Genomic DNA, 19,858 nt, shown 5'->3' on the forward strand with positions numbered 1-19,858 from the left:
TTGTGTTTAATCTTATAATTAAAACTATGTTGACAGATCATTTAAATATCATATTAACGATCTCGACTTATTTGTATTTTTTATTTTTTTAAATATATTTAAAAATAAAATGATTTTAGTTTTGATCATATACTTATTAAAATAATTTGATTTAATTTAGAATTTAATTTATAATATACAATATAATATGTCCTTTGAATTTCAATGAATTTTAAAGGTTGTGGTATATCTTTCACCTATAAAGTCAATTTTAAAAATAAAATAAAAGCTAATGCAAATAATTTGATTTTTTTAAAAATTAATAAAAAGCTAGTTTTTATAAATAAAAAATCTTATTTATTTAAAATATTACCAAGCTAAAAATAATAATTTAATTATTAAAATTTTAAACCAAATCTTATTCCTATTCCTATTTCAATTGTTGCAACCAAACATAGAATATGCATATTTCAACTTCTCTTCCAAGTCAACCAAACAGGTCCAAATGATATTCTAGAACTTATTTTAAGAATGCACGAATACTAGAAGAGATCCTATTCCAACATAGATGAATGTCACATTCAATAATTCTTGCAGCCAAATGAGTCCTAAAAGATGCTTTGGAGAATGAAGATTGGATCGAGGCAATAAATGAAGAAATTGAGAAAATTGAGAAGAACGAAACATGGACATTGGTACCCAAACCTAAAGATAAAGATGTGATTGGTACTAAGTGGCTGTTCAGAAACAAGCTGAAGAGAAAGGTGAAGTCACAAGGAACAAGGCAAGACTAATTTGTATAGGATATGCACAAGAGGAAGGGGTTGACTACGGAGACACTTTTTCTCCAGTTGCAAGATTAGAAGGAGTGAGGACTTTTATTGCATGTGCTTCTTACAAAGGTTCCAAACTATACGAAATGGATGTAAAATCTGCATTCTTGAATGGAATTCTGGAGGAAGAAGTCTACATTGAACAACTTGAAGTATTTGTTGATCCAAACAAAAGGAATATAGTATACAAGTTACACAAAGCTTTATATGGTTTGAAGCAAGCCCCTAGAGCATGGTATGAAAGGTTACACAATTACTTCGTGATGATTGGTTTTGCAAGAACTAATGACAATAGCAATTTATATATGAAAAGTGAAGCTAAAAAGAAGATATTGCTAGCTTATTTTTATGTTGATGACATCATATTTGGAGGAAAGGACTCATTGAGAAAGTCATTTTCTGACCAAAAGAAAAAGAAATTTGAAATGTCAATGTTTGGAGAGATTAAATTTTTTGTTGGTTTGCAATTCTATCAAATGAACAAAGGTATTTTCATCACTCAATCAAAGTATATTGAAGAAATCTTGAAGACTTTTGGTATGGAAAACCCAACACTAGTTGGAACACCAATGGTGACTGTACACAAATTGTCAAAGAGTGATGATTCTACTGAGGTGAATCAAACATTGTACATGTCTATGATTGGAAACCATAATATGTTGTACATAACAGACTTGATATTGCATTAGCTATTGAAATTGTTGCTAGATTCTCAACTAATCCTAGAGAACATCATTTGATGGTAGTAAAAAGGATACATATATACCTAAAAGGAACATAAGACCATGGCCTGTGGTACAAGAGGAGTGAAAAATTTGAACTAAAAGTTTAAATCGATGCTGATTGGGTAGGAGATGTTGATGACAGAAAGAGAACAAGTGGAGGATATTTCTTCTTGGGTAGAAGATTTATTTCATGGACAAGAAAGAAGAAGAATTGTATTTCATAATCTACAACAAAGGCTAAATATGTTGTTGCAGTAGTGAATTGTTCAAACATTGTATGGATCAAGCAATTGTTGAAAGGCATGAAGGAGGAGATCACTAAACCTATTATGATTTATTGCTATAACACAAGTTCTATAAAAATATCAAAGAAGCTTGTGATGCATCTAAAGAATAAGCATATTGCGATCAAGTCTCATTAATTGAGAGAGCTGGTACAAGAGAAAGAAGAAAGACTGGAATATGTGAACACAAAGGAGAAGTTATTTTACATGTTCACTAAGGCACTACCTAAGGATGCTTTTGAGTATCTAAGAGGCAAGTTAGGGGCCATCCTCCTATTTGAAACCAACTGAGAAAAGATGTTGCATTGCATCAATTATTATGAGTTGAATATCTTATAGATTGATGCAGGAGGTCACACTTAGGAGTTGCCTAACGATGTGGAATTGAAATAGAAAATAGTGAACTATGAGTAGAAGAAGCTAAAAGGAGTTTATGAAGATGTGGCATTGATGTATTAGTCAGAGAAGTGACATGAAGATGTATTGTATGTCTTTCACATTTTTGCCAAAGAGGAAGAGATTAGCAATTTTAAGGTACTATACAAGTTACCACAAAAAAAGAGGGAAACGTGTACAAGTGAGTTACCATACTAGAATGTATGTGGAAGAGTATTACTAAGAAGATATATCGGAGTAAGAGAATGATTATTGTCAAAGAGGTTGACATATGTTGCTACAGTAAAAGAACATGTAGTGTATTGATAGAGGGAGCATCTTAAGATTGATTGAATGAGAATCAAAATGAAACTAAGAAAGAGAGAATATAAATATAGAGGGAGTAGATAGTAGACAATGTTGAAGCTTTTTCGATTGCATGGTAACTAGTATAGTAAGTGAAGTATGTGAGGCGTAGGTGTTACCATCAATGCCAAAGAGTAAGATTGTTGGAAACTACAATTAGAACAATTGTTGTGTTGTCATTGATGTCAAACTTATTGGTTAGACAGAGTGTCAAACCTATTGGAGAGACATTTTACTAATAGTGTAGAGTGCCATATCATTTGATTGATGAAGGGGATCTAAAAAGAAGAGACCGTGAGATGATCTAGTGAAATATTGAGTTGAGATATGTTAAGTATCATGGGAATGAAGGCTTGAATCTGAAAATTGAGTTGTATTTTACAGATTAAACCTATTGCTACATTCTAACCATTGTATTAGTCCAAAATCCTTTAATCAAGGTTGACCTAACAATCATTTTGTAAATCCTTTAATCAAGGTGACATTCTAATGGAATGTTCTAAAGTCCTCTAATAAGGTCACTCCTAACAAGGTGATTAAATCCTTTAACATGATCACATTTTACAGTGTGTTGTATAACCTTTAATAGGGTTGGATCTTAACTAAGCTTACTTCAAAAGAGTGAAAATTGGTAGCATGTTATTTGGTGGTTTTTTCCAAATTGGGTTTCCACATTAAATCCTGGTGTCAACATGTTATTTGCATGCTGTATTTTATAGTAGTTGTTTTATTGGTAGTCAACACATATAGAGACAAAGAGTTAAGGTATTGCATGAAATATTAAAGTACAAATGATATGCTATAGAGTTCGAGTGGGTATTTGAGTTTGTTTAACTTGTTTGAAGTGTTTAAAAGTTGAATTGGTACATCTAGACTTGAGGATAACTGATTCACCCCCTCTCTAAGTTATTCTAAATCATTATTAACTATGCCAACTAATCAATCCTTATCTTCCACTTGCTTTGACTAATTCAAAATTTGAATCACGTCGGCCTCAAACTCGATTCTTTCTCAAACTGTATCTTATGATGTCACTCGACAATCACTGTGTTCTTCAACTCGATCATGATTGTGTAGCTCAGAAATCACTATACTTTTCTTGCTCAACATCAACATGCTCGATAAGGTTAGGAGGACAAAAAAATCAAATCCTTTATCTTCTATAATCCTTCGATAATTGAATTCTTCGCTAATGGAATCCTCTAATCATTGCAATCTTTGTCCTCTTCTTAAGTAAAATGAGGAGCACAATTTTGGTTACTGGGAGGAGAAAGTCCTCTCAACTCGATGGAATATGACCTACATGGAGGATAAAATCGTCTATCCACATCGGAACCCGAGCTACCTAGAGGATTTACTTGGGGTAAAGAATAGTTAGACTGAAGGCTTATACTCTCAAGATAATTATTTTTAGACAAGACCAAATTGACTGCGATTTACATCATCAAAATTCCTAGCACAATAAATTCCCAATGAAAGAGGGGTCCCCATTTAATGGGGCTATGGTGCAGAAAAACACACAACACTACCATTGCTCTTATCAAAATTACACATATCTTTCTCATAGCCTTAAGTTAAACCAACATTTTGAATCACATCAATTCTTGGATGAGAAGACACCAAAATCTTACTTCTTGTACTGGTCGATTTCATAATCTCTTAGAATTTGTTTAAAAATTAAGCTATTGGTATATTAACTAGATCATTTCTACCCATTTATACATTTGTGTCACACGATGCATGACATTTTGTCTAACTTATCAAAATTGTTGACTCAAAAAGATTTGGCCAAGATGAATGAGGAAGTTAATACCCCAACACCCTAGCTTCATAAGCTTCAATGGTGTTTTAAAGTACCACCAAGTGTTCTTGTCGTAGACATAGGAATATGAGAAACTTTATTATAGGTGCCAAAATTTTGAACACTCAAAGTTTATGTTTACATCAAATGGATCAAAGATTGTAGATGTAAAAATTATAATTGCATAATGCAAACTAATTTAGACATATTCTATAGATTTCACATTTTAAAAATATTTCAATCTATTCATTGTATATTTTGTTATAGATTAGAAATACTAATCTTTTATAAACAAATGAACCTTCCCTTCTCTAATATAACACACATTGATTTTTTATTATTTATTCCTATTTACAAAATAAGATATATGCACTTTAAAACTCAATTAGTTTAACATTTGTAACTATTACTTTAGTAAGCTAGATAATTAGAAAGTTTTTATTTCCTTTCATTTGATGGGCAAGTCAATTCTTCTATCACTCCCCAATTGTTGATCATGCGCTGAGTGAAGAAAAACAATGAACGGTGAGTAAAGATTGAGGGAAATGTACCGTAGTGACGTGCTAAGAAGGCTATGCTTTTAAGACAAATAATGATTATTTATTTTGCCCATGTGCAATATTATGATGTATATAAAGTTATGTCTCCCTCAACTCGAGCATTTCGAAACCATCTTAATTCACCGTTTGTTTGTCTCTATCTTTAAAAAGGTACGTTTACATTAATACATAATAGTGACAAAACATAAATGCGGGCCGTAAGTAAAACATAATTAGATACCCAAGGAATTTCTTTTGTAAGAGTGAATGATTGAATTAGCTAGGATAAATAGTAAACATGACAAATCATATTTCAATTGGTCGTTGGTTTTCCTTTGCTTGTTATAGAAAACAAAAACTTCCTTTTAAGTTGTATAGTTTGATACTTGATCTAATAAAATTCTAATATTCAAATACTCTCGATTTTTGGAGAATTGTTTGACTATATATCTAACCGTGCTTCTCTTGCATTGCACGTTTCTCTACAAATCAATATACTTTTATGTGTTGCTTGTTAACATATGATCTAATAAATACAATTTTATTAGGTTTGAACTTATTCTTTCACTCATGAAAGAACAATCTAACTTTCATCTTTTAATTTTAGCAATGAATAACAATCAATTCAAGAATATAATTGCTCTTTCGGTAAGCTTATACACTGTTGGAATAATGTGCCTTATGTGATTATGAGATGCATTGTCATATATTTGAGATTTGTGGTGTCATTCATGTCAATGTATTTTTCTATTTGTGACACTATTTCTATAAAGTTTAGCGAGTTCATTGGTCCAATACAACTAATATCAGAATTTTTGTACATTCTCCCTTTAATACCACAAGCACACAATAGAAATTTAGAGACAAACATAATTTGAGATAACAAATTATGGGCTTCCTATTATCTCCACAAGTGGAATTACATAATTCAGAATTACAATAAGAAAATCCATGTGGGTGCCTTCCTTACAAAAGTCTGCAAGACATAGCTGCAACTATCACCCAGAACTGCCCTCTAGACCACCTATGGACCTTCCTTATATAGGTATTTTTCATCACACGGGAAGGCTTTAGATACTAAGCCCTAACCCTTAAGGATGACCAACCTCATATTATATTATTGCATTACACTTTATTGCATAGAATCAGTTCAAGATAATTTAAAAATTATATATTCAGATGACCTATTTCTAGAGACCACATCTAACAAATTGTTGATATGATGGGCTATTATAACCACCTTTTAGAAATTTAGAAATAATAGCTAAATTTCTATATCAATTAATTGCTCAACCATCCATTAGTTGGGGTTTAACCTTATTTCAGAGCTATTTAGGCCTTCATTGCTAAGCCTGAAGTTTGGAAAGCCAAAATTCATACCAAAAATCTGTAAGAATTAGACTAATACATATGATATGGAAATGATACTCATCTGACATGCTGATATATCTAAGATGAACCTTCACATATGTAATTAGAATAGTTCGAGCCCATAAGACAAACTTACTAAAACTAGCAAGCTACCTCAAATAGAAAATTTGCATAGGTATAGCCCTTATTGAAAATACAAAATTGGAAATAGAAATTCAAGGCAATGTAAACTTTAAGAAACCCCCCTCCAAAAATATATATAAAATATTGGTGAATCTCTCAATTTTTTAAATTTTAAATATTTTTTATATTGGCGATTATTTTGGAATCATAATTTGTATAGAAGATATTGGCGAATCCTAATAAAATAAGAAGTTAATTAATCACCATAGAATATTACAAATCAAAATTTAACATTTTTTAACTCATGGAATATTCTGAGGATCATTACATTATATTTTAAATCAATAGTGAAAACTAAATATTGGTGATATATCTCGAAAGTAACTAATAATTATGATAATTATTAGTGAATTAATTTTAATTTCTCTAATAATATATAATTTTTAGGTGAATCAAATCCAATCATGTATCAAATATTGTGGCGAATCTTTGAGTTAAGTTTTTTTAATAAAATAAATTATTGAGCGATTATAACTATTTTAGAACTAAATTTTATAATAATGTGGCGATTTAGGTTGCATTATATCTAAAATTATTAGCCAAATTACTAGCAAAAAAATTCTAAAATAAGCCAATTGGCGAATATTAGCAAATACCTTGTTGCCCAAGTTGTTTGTGGGCTGACCTTGTGCATTTAATTTGGGTTGTATGTATTTAATTAGTGTTGCAGCCAACTTGTGGCTTGCATGGGCATTTAATGTAAGGGTTTAATTTAATTTGTATAGGGCTAGGCTGACTTGTGGCTTAGTTGGGTATAAGTAAAGGGGTCTTGTGGAGTCTTTATGCATTCATTCAGAGAGAGAGGGTCTAGAGTTTAGCATAGAGTAGCTGAAGGGTGAATTTTCCTGAGTCTATGGATAGAGTGTTGAATGTGAGGCGGTTTACAATAGGATTGTGGTGTAGTTGTGAGCTTTTGAGTAGGGCTAGTAGCTGAGGCTTGGGAACTAGAGGATTTCTTGGTGGACCTGAGGGTACAAGTGTAGACTTTTCTTGGTGTTCTTATCCAGTTGTGAATTTGGACTAGCTAGGGTTTGGGGTTGGATCTTGAGGGATCTTGCAGAACTGTTATTGTAATTTTTTATTGTATTTGGCCATAACTCGGAAGGCCTTATAGCTAGGCATTGCATGTAAACAATTATTTTTATGAATCAAGTATTGTGAATTGGTATTAGATCTTGCATTGTTGTTGTGTTTCCACTATGTGATTTTTTGTAGGGATTTGGATTACCTCCAAGAGGGGTACCCTTAGCTTCTCACTGCATCAAGTGGTATCAGAGCATAGTTGTTCCTAAGTGTGTAGATAGATTGTTGACATTAAGGCAGTTTGCACCAGGACCTTGGGTTGAGAGAAGTTGATCTAAGAGTAGCTTGATATGGTGGTAGATTTTTATTTTTGGAGTCCTAGATAACTTGGTTGTGAGGTGGAAAATCATGGTTCTAACTTAGAATTGTAGAGGACTTGTAGATGATGGGGCATGATCACAAAGAGTTTGTGTGATGTCTATTGCAGATCTGTGTTCCTAGACTTGTGGTTTGTTCCTCATTTTTTGTGTGAGGTGGCAGGTTACGATTTGACTTGCAAACAAATTGGCTTTGTCACAAGATGAATGGGAAGGATTTATTGTAGAGGGTTTACAAAGATCTTGGAAGATGTCTCTGAGAAGATTAGACCCTGAGATGATTGCGGATCTTCGTGATCTGTTGGAGATGAGGATTAATGAGACAATAGTTTGGGTGGATGCTATTGTGGATACTTCTTTTTCTAAAAGACTTGAGAAACATAAGAAGAAAGTTATATGTTACTAGAGTTGGAGTCTACCAATCTAGAAGAGATTTGTCTGGATGATTAGAAGACTTGTTCGAGAAAGAAGACGATATAGAAAGGTCAAGGTGGAAGAAGTTGGTTTTGTTGATTAGTTTGTGGAGTCTGATATAGAAACTGCAAAGAAACTTGAGGTTGTTGTTGAGGATATTCCTAATCTTGTTGATAATGAGGTCGAGATTGGTTGTCATGACCAGTTGGTTGAGTCTGACATGGAGATTACAGAGCGCTTGGTCATAGATGATTAGGTTGCTGTTGGTGACAAGTTATGTGTTGCAGAGCATCTTGTTGTGAGCAATGAGATTTCTAGTAGTGAGAGTTTAGCATGTGTTGCTGAGGAGTTACATATTGCTATTGGTGTGGAGTTGGTTGCTACTGGTGTGGATTCACTAGTTGCTGATATGGATGTGGATTTGTTGATGAAGCATTATGTTAAATTTGTTCCTGGGAATGAGAATAGTAATTGGATGGTTCAAATTATGGTGTTTGATAGATGGATGTAGATATGGATGATGTTCAGATTGGTTTTATTGTCCTTATTGGAGTGGAAGCCTTTGGTGAAGATGAAGATGGGTTTTGATCTTTCTTTGGGCATCAAAGTGTGGGACACATTTTTCTATTTAATTGGGGAGTCTGATGTAGAAGAATTTTGGGTATTCTTGATGACTACTTTGGAGGAATGCTCTATAGTTACTTTGGAGGTAATTTGTGTGTTTACCAAGTGTGCTCGATTAACCTTTAGTTCATGCTTGGTTAGTGAAGAGATGGTACTTGGTCAGTACTAGGTAGTTTGTGGTTGTTGTGTTAATCGAGTGACTTAGTTAATGAAGGAACTCAACAATGCTTATGGCAATCGATCATCAAAGGATCTCAATAATGCTTGTGGCACTCAGTCGTCAAAAGAGCTTGGTGATGCTTGTGGCACTAAATACATACTAGGGCTCAATTTACATTGGGAACTTAGTAGTAGTGTTTCTCGAGTTGGCTCAATCAATCAAGGGCTCAGTTATGCTTGGAGGTTTTTTCTGACACTCAGTTTCTGTGTTGCTTGAGTGGTCTGTGGGTCAACCTTGTGCATTTAATTTGGGTTGTATGTATTTAATTTGTGTCACAACCAACTTGTGGCTTGTATGGGAATTTAATGTAAGGGTTTACTTTAATTTATATAGGGCTAGGCTGACTTGTAGCTTAGCTGGGTATAAGTAAAGGGGTCTTGTGGAGTCTCTAGGAATTCATTCAAAGGGAATGGATCCTGAGTTCAACGTAAAGTAGTTGAAGGGAAAGTTTTCCTAAGTCTATGTACATACTGTTGAGTGTGAGGTAGTTTACAACATGATTTTGGTGGAGTTATGAGTTTGTGAGCATGGCTAGTAGATGAGGCTTGGGAGCCAGAGGATTTCTTGGTGGACGTAAGGGTACAAGTGTATGTTCTTTTGGTGTTCTTATCCAGTTGTGAATATGGACTAGATAGGGTTTGGGGTTGGATCTTGAGGGAACTTGTAGAGGTGTTATTATTATTTTCTATTGTATCTGGCTGTAACTCAAAAGGCCTTATAGCCAGGCACATTGCATGTAAATATATTTTTATGAATCAAGTATTGTGAATTGGTATAAGATCTTTCATTGTTGTTGTGTTTCTATTGTGTGGTTATTCGTAGGGATCCAAATTATCTCCAGTAGGGGTGCCCTTAGATTCTCACTGCATTTGAAATATTTTTGGGTTATGTAAGATTTCCCTTACACCTAAGATGCTCCTACATGAGACACCCAAGGTAATTTGAAGTGACCCTATCATATATCAAGTAGTTAGAGGAAAACCAAGATGGTCAACCTCCTCCCTTACTAGCCATGATGAATCCTCCAATGGCCTCCCTTTCCATTTAACCAAATACTCTTCATATGTTATTTTCTATATACTCCTTCCAATACGACTGTTCAATATCTCCTCAATCTCCTTTTTTGGTTGAAGTAGTTGCCAAAATACCCCACTTTTCTTATGTGACCTCATCTTTAATACCTCCATAATATTATGTCAAGTCTAAAATGTTGAATATTAGTGAAAGATCTAGTTCAATGGGCAACTCTACTTCATAGGCATTTCTAAAATCATGCTTTTTTAGTATCTTGCATGGTCCAAACTTCTTCATTTTCAACTTATTATATGTATCCACTAGAAATCTTTCCTTCCTCAAATAAACCATGAATTAATCTCCAATCTAAAATTCCTTATACCTCATTTTCTCATCTATCTTAGCCTTATACTATGTGTTCATCCTTGTAATATACTTCCTCACCTCCTCATGGATGTTCTACAAATATTTTGCAAAATCATCAGCATCAACACTACTTATCTCTCCTTTATCCAACTTCCTCAATTCAATAGAATTTTTGGGGCTGCTCCCATATACAATCTAGAATGGTGATTTACTAGTACTTTAGTTGACAAAATTGTTGTATGCAAATTTTTCCAGTGGTAAAATCAAATTCCATCCTTTGGGCTTATCTCCAACCAAACATCTCAACAAGTTCCCCAAACTCTGATTCACCAACTCTATCTATGAATCAATCTAAGGATGATAGGATGAACTAAACTTGAAATATGTCTTCAATTTGTTCCTCAATGTATTCCAAAAATACCCAACAAACTTTGTATCTAAATCTAAAACTATACTCTTTGGAAGGCCATGTAGTCATACCACTTCTCTTAAAAAACAACTCTTCCACATGAACAACATTACTATTCTTCTTTTAGCGAATTAAATGTACCATCTTCAAAAACTTTTCAATCACCACAAAAAATGAATCATGCCCTTGTTGAGTCCTTGGTAAACCAAGAACAAAATCCATGATGGTATTCTCCCATTACTTCTCTAGTACATGTAATGGCTGACACAACTCCATATCTTGCATCACTCCCTTCATCGTTTATAATACTTTGCAACTTTGTAAAAACCTCTTGACATCTTGTTGCAATTATAGCTAGTAATAAATCTTGGCAACCAAAAGAAATGGCTTTGTCACTACCAAAATGTCTAGCCAATCATCCACTTTGCTTCTCCTTGATGAGATTCTCCCTCATAGAGTTTCTTGGAATGCACAAATATATTCCCTTGAACAAAATACCATCCTAGATTATGCAATCCAATCACTTCATCCTATCAAGGTTAACATGTTATGTACAAGCATTCCAAGCTTCACCAAAATCAATATCATCCGGAGAAAAATTATTGAGTTCTTTGAGACCAACCACTTCAATGCTTCATTTATGTCAAAAAGATTTGTCTTCGGCTAAGAGATTTTTCAAATCTATTAGACTTTCCACTCTTGTGTTTCAAAAAAAATATAACTCTACAAAAACTCAACCCATTTCAAATTCATCCATTTCAATTTTCCTTGACAATTCAAATATTGCAAAGCTTGATGATTAGTATACAAAACAAACTCCTTAGGAAGAAGATAGTGTCTCCACTTCTTCAATGCCTAGACTATAGCATACAATTCCTAATCATAAACATAATATCTTCTTTTGGAATCATTCAACTTCTCACTAAAATAAGCAATAGGCCAATCTTCTTGGCTCAAAACAACTCATATTGCAATATCACTAGCATCACAATCGACTTTAAACACCTTATTAAAATTTGAAAGTGCTAAAATAGGTTTTTATGTAACTTTCTTTTTCAACAAATTGAAACTCTTATCTGGTCCAATACTCTACTAAAAATATTTCCTATATCCTCTCATTATTTAAGTCAAGGATCCATAACATTGCTAAAACCTTTGATAAACTATCTATAAAAACTAGTTACTCCATGAAAAGGTCTTCCCTCTGTAGCACTCCTTGGAGTAGGCCATTTGAGGATAGCCTTCACTTTCTCTAGGTCCATTTTTAGACCTTTTTTTGAAACAAAAAATCCTAGGTACACCAACTCTTCTTCACAAAACAACACTTCTTCAGATTAATTGGCATCTTTTCTTCCCCCAACTTCTCAAACACCTTACAAAGATGCATTATATGATCCTCTAATTTCTTTCTAAAAATCAAAATAACATCTAGGTAAACAATGGCAAGCTTACCAAAAATTCCTTGTGTACCTCATTCATGAGCAACATGAAAGTGCTCCATGCATTGGTTGGCCCAAAATGTATGACTAACCACTTATATAGTCCCTCCCTTGTCTTGAAGATAGAAATCCATTCACCTCCTTCTCTAATTTGAAGATTATTTATGTAGAAGCATCCTAGGGTAGTTGACAATCCTAAATGTTGGAGTGGTTTTGATCATGAATAGGTGATGCTTGGTCATTATTGGGTAGTTCCTAGATGTAGTATTGGCTAAGGAGTTCAATCGCTGAACCATCTTAGTCATTGAAGGTCCTCAATAATCTGAGGGGGCTTGGATTATACTGCATTTCTCAACATCTATTATATTTCTTGACATGTGTTTCTTGCTTGATATATACCTTTTCTCGGTGATACTCATGGTTTTTGTTGACACTTGGCAATGTGGCTTATAGGATGGAATTCTTGTAGATTGGATATGTCAACTTGGTGTATTTAATGCGTATGATTGTTATGTGGATTAATATGGAGATGTGTGTGGTCTTATTTGTCTCTTGGATCTTTATCCTAGGTCTATCTAATTAGTGTTGTAAGATGACTAGGGGATTTTGTATTTAATATCTATTGTAGGATGACTTGTGGCTCAAATATGTATTTAATTTAAGGGTTTATTTAATTTGTAACTTGCTAGGCAAAATTTTGGCATAGTTGGGTATAAGTAGAGGGTCTTGTGGAGTCTAGAGTCATAATATCCAACTTGGGGAAGAGGGAGGAGCTAAGAAGTAGCAAAGTTTAGCAGAGCTAGTAGCTACGGCTTGGGAAACAAGGAGATTTCTTGGTGGCTTGCGAGCACAAGTTTAGATTCTTCTTGGGGATTTCTACTAGCTTGTGGATTTGGACTAGCTAGGGTTTGGGTTTGATCTTGAGGAATCTTACAGAACTATTACTTGCTTTGTATTTGGTCATAACCAAAAAGGCCCTACAACCTAGCACATTGCATGTAATTAATTGTTTTATAAATAAAGGATTGGTTTTGGTATAAGATCTTGTATCTTGTGTTGTGTTTCCGCTCTATAGTTAATTTCTAGGGTCTAAGACATCTCCTTCCTTGTACTACATCAATTATGGTACCTACTTCTAAGGTCTATCTTTGTAGAATGCACATATAGTCTCAAGAAGCCCATGATATCATCCATTTGTAGTAATGGAAATCTATATTTTATTGTGATCTTGTTGATATCTTGGAAATCTATACACATCATCCATCATCCATTGTTCTTTGGTGTGAGTACTACTAGTAAAGCACATGGACTCAGAATCTCTTGAATCAACCCCTTCTACAACAACTCACGCACTTGCGTGTTCAAATCTTCACTTTATGTTGGTGACATTCTATGTGTTTCCCTGTTTGGAAAATTGACTCCTGGAATCAAGTCCATCTGGTTATTGATCTTCCTCACTGGTGGTAATCTATCAAGCACATTATCAAATACAATTTAGGGAAACTCTTCCACCAAATATGAAAATTTTACACGTACCTCTTCTACATATTTACCATCTTTGGGAATTATAGATAAACACATATGCTCACACCTCATATCCTCAAAGAACTTCTTTCCATCAACAAAACACACTTTGGAAATAATACACATCTTTCCATACTTAATAGTCAATGGCTTCATCTAATATTTCACTCCATCCTTTGTTAGAGTGTAGTTATTCACATGACCATCATGTACAACATGTCTGTCAAACTGTCATGATCCATCCAATAACATATGACATATGCCCATAGGTATGACATCAAAAGTACCTCATCCTAGCAACTTCCAATCTTGAACTTCACTTGGCACTATTTAGTGAGCATGAACTTGTGGTTATCCATTACCCAAGCAATGTGGTATGTATGTAGGTGTTTTTGCCTCTTAAGATATAACTTTGTGACCATCTCTTCTAACATAAAATTGTCAATGATTCCACCATCAATGATCTCATTGCAACATTTATCTTCACATTTTCACCTTGTGTGAAACAAACTCCTCCTTTGAATAGGTTATTTTTCAACACTTAGAAGGACTCTTATGTTAACTAGGCTTTCTCCTCTTTTAGTTTCTTCTAAATGTGATGATATGACATCTTCATTAACATGTGTAACTTTGTCCATGCCTTTGGTTCTCCAAGCAGTCCTTCCTTGGTGTTGAAGAAATTGAAATGCCATATTCCCTTCTTCTCTAGAATAAAAATAAGTTCCACAAAAACCTCCTCTACCAAATCCATGTCCTCTTCCTCTTCCTCTCTGATCTCTATTATTCTAATCATGGAGATTATTGGAATTTCTCCCCTCTAGTTTGGACTACTATTACTAGCCTCATCCTTCTTCTTTTGATCATCATTTTGGCCTCCATAAGACCATCCACTAGATCTTCCACCATGACCTCCATCACTTTGATGCCTCTCAAACTTCTTGTTTAGCTTCTCTTCTACCTTTAGGGAAAACTAGTATGCCTCCTCAATATTATTCATTCAAACCAGAATTAGCTCTTCCTCAATGGTTGGAGTCAACCCATTAAGATAATGGTTAACTTTCTACTTTTTCAACTTTTGCATGGCCTATTTTGATGAGAACTTTGTAGAAATCTTCTATATACTCTTCAATAGATCTTCCTACTTGCTTCAAACCTTGCATTTTCTTTAGAGAGTCAAGCTAATAATCAACAAAAATGAATTATTTCTTCAATTTAGCAATCATCCATTATAATATTATCCTTTCATCTTCTATTCTTCTTGAATTGAATCTCCTACCACAAAATCTTCGCATGACCCTTTAGCTTGGCCTTTGCAAATTTGACCCTATCTATATCTTAAATATCTTCATACTCAAAGTATTCTTCTAATTCATCAATCTAGTCAATTAATTCCTTTGGGTTAAGATTTCTTGAAATTTGTGGGAACCTCAAGAATAGGTCTTTTTCCAATCTTGGAAATGACCCTAAAAAAATTTTGTTCCTTTGGGTTTAGAACTTCCTCCTCAAATTTTGACTCAATGTTTCTGTTATCGTTTTTACACCCTGCCAAGATTCAAATTTCAAATGTTTTACCCACCAACGGCTAGTGTGCAGAGTTAATATTATTTTAAATACCCGATCAAACCTTATAATGTGTTATGTGGCCTGCAAGTCTTCCATTGTTAGATCTAAAGAATATCTACGGTTGGCACTATCTCACCATGGGAAGTTGCACAGTGGATACCATAGCGACATAGCGCCTCAGTGATGCGTGGCATGTGGGTCCATTTTCATCTTGTAGGTTGCAGGATGAACAGGTGTCTTGTCTTTCGTGGCAGCTGTTAGACAAGTCAGAGTACGTAGGTGGATCTTATTGGCCCATCCAATTAACCAGGTATGCAGTCCTGCAAAGATTTTGAGCGCCGTAGATGTGAATTTGATCCACGGTTAGCATCATGTTGCTATTGAGAGTTGCACGATAGATACCCATAGCGACATAATGCCTCGACGACATGTGGCATAGATGACATAATGGGTTCGCCCTTCTTCAAAGTGATAGTACATCTCATCCTCAGTAGCAGTTGTTAGACGGGTCAAAATACAGTGGCATTTTTTCATTGGTCCATTCAGCCAGCTCGAGATGCAGTTGTATAGTTTTGTGGACCACCGTAGATCTAAGGCAGATCTACGGCTGGTGCTATCTCGCTATGAAGAATTGTGAGAATTTTAACCATAGTGACATAGCACCCTTTTGCCATGTGGATCAGGGGGCCAGGTCTCGCCAAGGTATGTGTGCCAAGGATTGCCAGGTGTCATTCGAGTGTGGTGCAGTTTCTGAGATGGCGCCAGGTATGATGGGCCTGGGTAGGAACAAACGTAGTATTACAATGAGTCTTCACAATCGTCAAATTTTAGGAAGATCGATCGTTGGCATTATCACGCTATTGAAAGCTGTACACTATATACCATAGCGACATAGCACCTCAGTGACACATGAAAGGTGGGTTCGTGTTGTCTTGTGAACCTCAAGGATGATGCCAAGTTGTGCCAAGTAGATACCAGGTGTGCTGATAGCATTTCATGGGCCTAGAAGTTGAAAAGCAAAGTGCGGAACACGACGAGTCTCCATGATTGTCAGATTAAGAAAGATCAATGATGGGCACTATGTTTCTATGGAGAATGTGAGAATTTTAACCATAGCGACATAGCGCCTTGGTGACACGTGTCTCGCGGGCCCGGCCAAGGTTGACAGTTAATGGCTGGCAGTTAGTATAACCATCACAACTAGAGTTGGAGGAGTTGGCACGGTTAGTGATGAGAGAGATGGTCAAATATGTAGGACTTCCATGAGGTAGCAAAATAAAAAGAGGCTGTTGGTCCACGTGGTCCATCCTGGTTACAGAAATAGTTTGACTCGCTGACTCTGCTGATTCACAAACCAAAAAATGAAGGTAATCGGTTTTGTTGCACGATCTGATCTTCATGATTGATTCCAACTACCATGAAATAAATGTAGAATGAGAAGAACACTCCACCAACCATCTTTTGATCCATCTACCAGGTCAGAGCACAGTTATGGCACCGTTTCTATCTTCTTAGGGCCCTGTTCCAAATCATGGTGTCTGGATCTGCATCCAGATTAGATTTCCCCTTGATTGTCCTCTATAGGACTTAATGGCAGGTAGTTGCGAAGTCACTTCAGCTAGAAGAGATCTCAATTATGCTTGAACTATAAAGGCAACTTTTGTAGATTTTGTCAAGTCAGACCTTTCTCTGGCTTTTCTCCGTTATTGCTTTGCAATTCTAGTGTAAATTCCCCTATGCCTCTAAACTGTATGATTCTCTATTTTATCTCCTTCAACCATTGGTATGAAAGTGCAAGAACTCTTTTCCTTCACCATTTTTTTGTGAAAGTCCGTAATCTACATGACTGTATCTTTGTTGGCTTGTGAATGGTATATAAGTGAATCTCTCTTTCCTTGTGACATTCATCTTGATCATCTTGATCTGCATGTGGTTATTTGATCCAAGCAAGTCTGAATGTGTATATCCTTAGTTTCATTCTCGTTCAATAGTGCATATATGGGCAGAGATTGGTCTGAACACTCTATTTTGGTGCATCGCCTCTTTAGATTAGGCTAGGTAGATTTGTTTCATGCTCTCCTTCTCCCTTTTCCCCTCCAAGAGTAGTTAGGTGCACCTTGATAGTAAGAGGAAGCTGACCTTCTCTAGGGACTCAACCTCATAGTTCAAGTCCCACAGCTTGGAGGTTGTTTCCATGTTTCACTAGGTTGTCCTCACGCATAGGCTCTGGACAAGGGTGCAAACCTAAGTGACAATAGTTTTTGGCATGCCCGGTGGGATAACATCTTAGAAAATTTCAAGTCTACTGGTGTCAAAAGGGAAGATTTCAAGATTAATACTGAAGAGATAGTACTAGCTTCGATGTTTAAGCCTTCAAGAGGCTCATTCTTCAAAGTACTTGGCGACTCTGAACTTCAAACACATATCTGGTTCCAGACCAAAGTTGTAGTGATTCATGCCCAGAGCTGAGACAAGGACATCTTCTAGAGGTAATTTTCAATACCAAGAGCTTTCACTTTCAAACCCTAGAAGAAGGAAGACTAGAATATCCTTATCACCAGTTAGGAGCGCAATAGTAACAAATACTCCTGCAAGATCTATCTCTACTCCTCTTGCCATTAGATCTTAGCCTAGACTGCCATCAACACGTATCAATAGATCACTTATCTATATGGCATTTCCTAGAGCTCATACTTTTTCCACCTTTAATGGTGGGAGCCCTCTCTTGTTAGCCCAAAGACATGACATACCAGTAGCTGCACTCAAAAGTATACTAGAATTTACTGGTGAAACTTCTATCTCCCCCTCATAACACATTCAAGACGTTGCAAATGTCTACAATATCCATGGCATTACAGAGGATGATGTTGCAGTTAGGCTCCTAGCCTCATCCTTGAAAGGAAAATCACTACAATGGTATAGAGGTTTAGCTCATGGTTCTATAACAGATTGGGATGGATTAGGAGTAGGATTGTGCAAACATTTTGAGGATAAGAGTGACTATTTGTCACTTCTAGAGCAGATGACTACTATAAAAAGAGCCCCCCATGAATGTATGACTGATTTTAACTATAGATTCCAAAAGACATGGGATAGAATACCTACTTCAGTGAAGCCTACCCCTGGTAATGCCTTCTTGGATTACCTTAGAGCTTTTAACAATGATATTGCCACTACAATCCAAACTATGGGAGGAGATACCTTGCCTAACACTTATGACATAGCAATAAGGGCGAAAAACATCTTGATACAAGGAGGTAAGTTAGCTCCAAGGCGTCCTATGCCTTTCTTCCTTGATGTTCCAAATCATCAACCAACAATGGCTCCCCTTCCTACAACTTCTATATCACAATCCCTTACTCCATTCCCTCAAGCTTCCACATCCTCACATGGGATAGATGAAATCAAGGAGATGATGCAATCTATGATGCAGAACATGGACAAAAGAGACAAGAACCTTGATAAAAGATTGCAGGATCAAGGGAGGAAGTTAGAAGACCAAGGAAGGAGGCTGGAGGATAATTTCTCTATGATGCAGAAAGTGAGCAACAAAGTGGTGACTTTAGAAAGACAACAAGCTCAAGGTAGTAAGCCTCATCAATTGCAATATCAAACTTTGGATAGTGGTAGGCCTCCAAATCCTAATCATTGGAACCATTCTTTTGATCAGAGTAGGTAGGGTGGCCAGGCTTCAACCTAAAATGTAAACCAAAGTAGGGCCATAGTCCATGAAAACAATATGGCACAAGATCAAGATTTTTGTCCCTCCTGTAACTACTCCTATGCCTATTGTATGTGTTAGAAGGCTGAATCTTATTTGGCCTTGACAGTCCAAGAACCTGCAGCAAAACAAGCATACAAGGAGGACCAATTTAAGGATGCCTCAGATATGCAAAGACATGGTGATTGCTCTTTTATGAATCATCAGATGGAGGAGCATTGTAATGTAAATCAGGATTCCATTGCTCATAACACTAGAAGAAAAAGAAGAGCTATGGAAGATGTTGTCCCTCCTCATCCCAATTAGGCCTCAACTTCGAGTATAGTATCTCATGAGCAAGCAACAAATAATCAATCAAGTGCCTTTTAGCAGCAAAGGCAAAACCATGGAAAAGTGATCCTCAGGCCATCCCATCACAACCTCATACAGTTGCAGCCCCCAAGGTTTCTACCAAAAAATTTGCTATTCCATTTAGTGTGGTAGAGAAAATGAAGAAGACAAATGTGAATATCTCCATGTGGGATGCTATTGCTACTATAACAATGCAAAGGAGGTTGCTGCAGGAAGAGTTAGAAAGAATTGAACCAAAGGATCAGACACCTAGCATGGAAAGTGCCACAAGCCTAGTACAACCATCAAGGGAGGAAGAAACAAGTAAAAGGGTTAGACCTCCTCCATTCTATGTTTCCCTAATTATAGGAGGGAAAC

The sequence above is a fragment of the Cupressus sempervirens genome, chromosome 2 (assembly GCF_028749045.1).
Source record: "Cupressus sempervirens isolate cs-2001-9-10 chromosome 2, ASM2874904v1, whole genome shotgun sequence".
NCBI classification, from domain to species: Eukaryota; Viridiplantae; Streptophyta; class Pinopsida; order Cupressales; family Cupressaceae; genus Cupressus; species Cupressus sempervirens.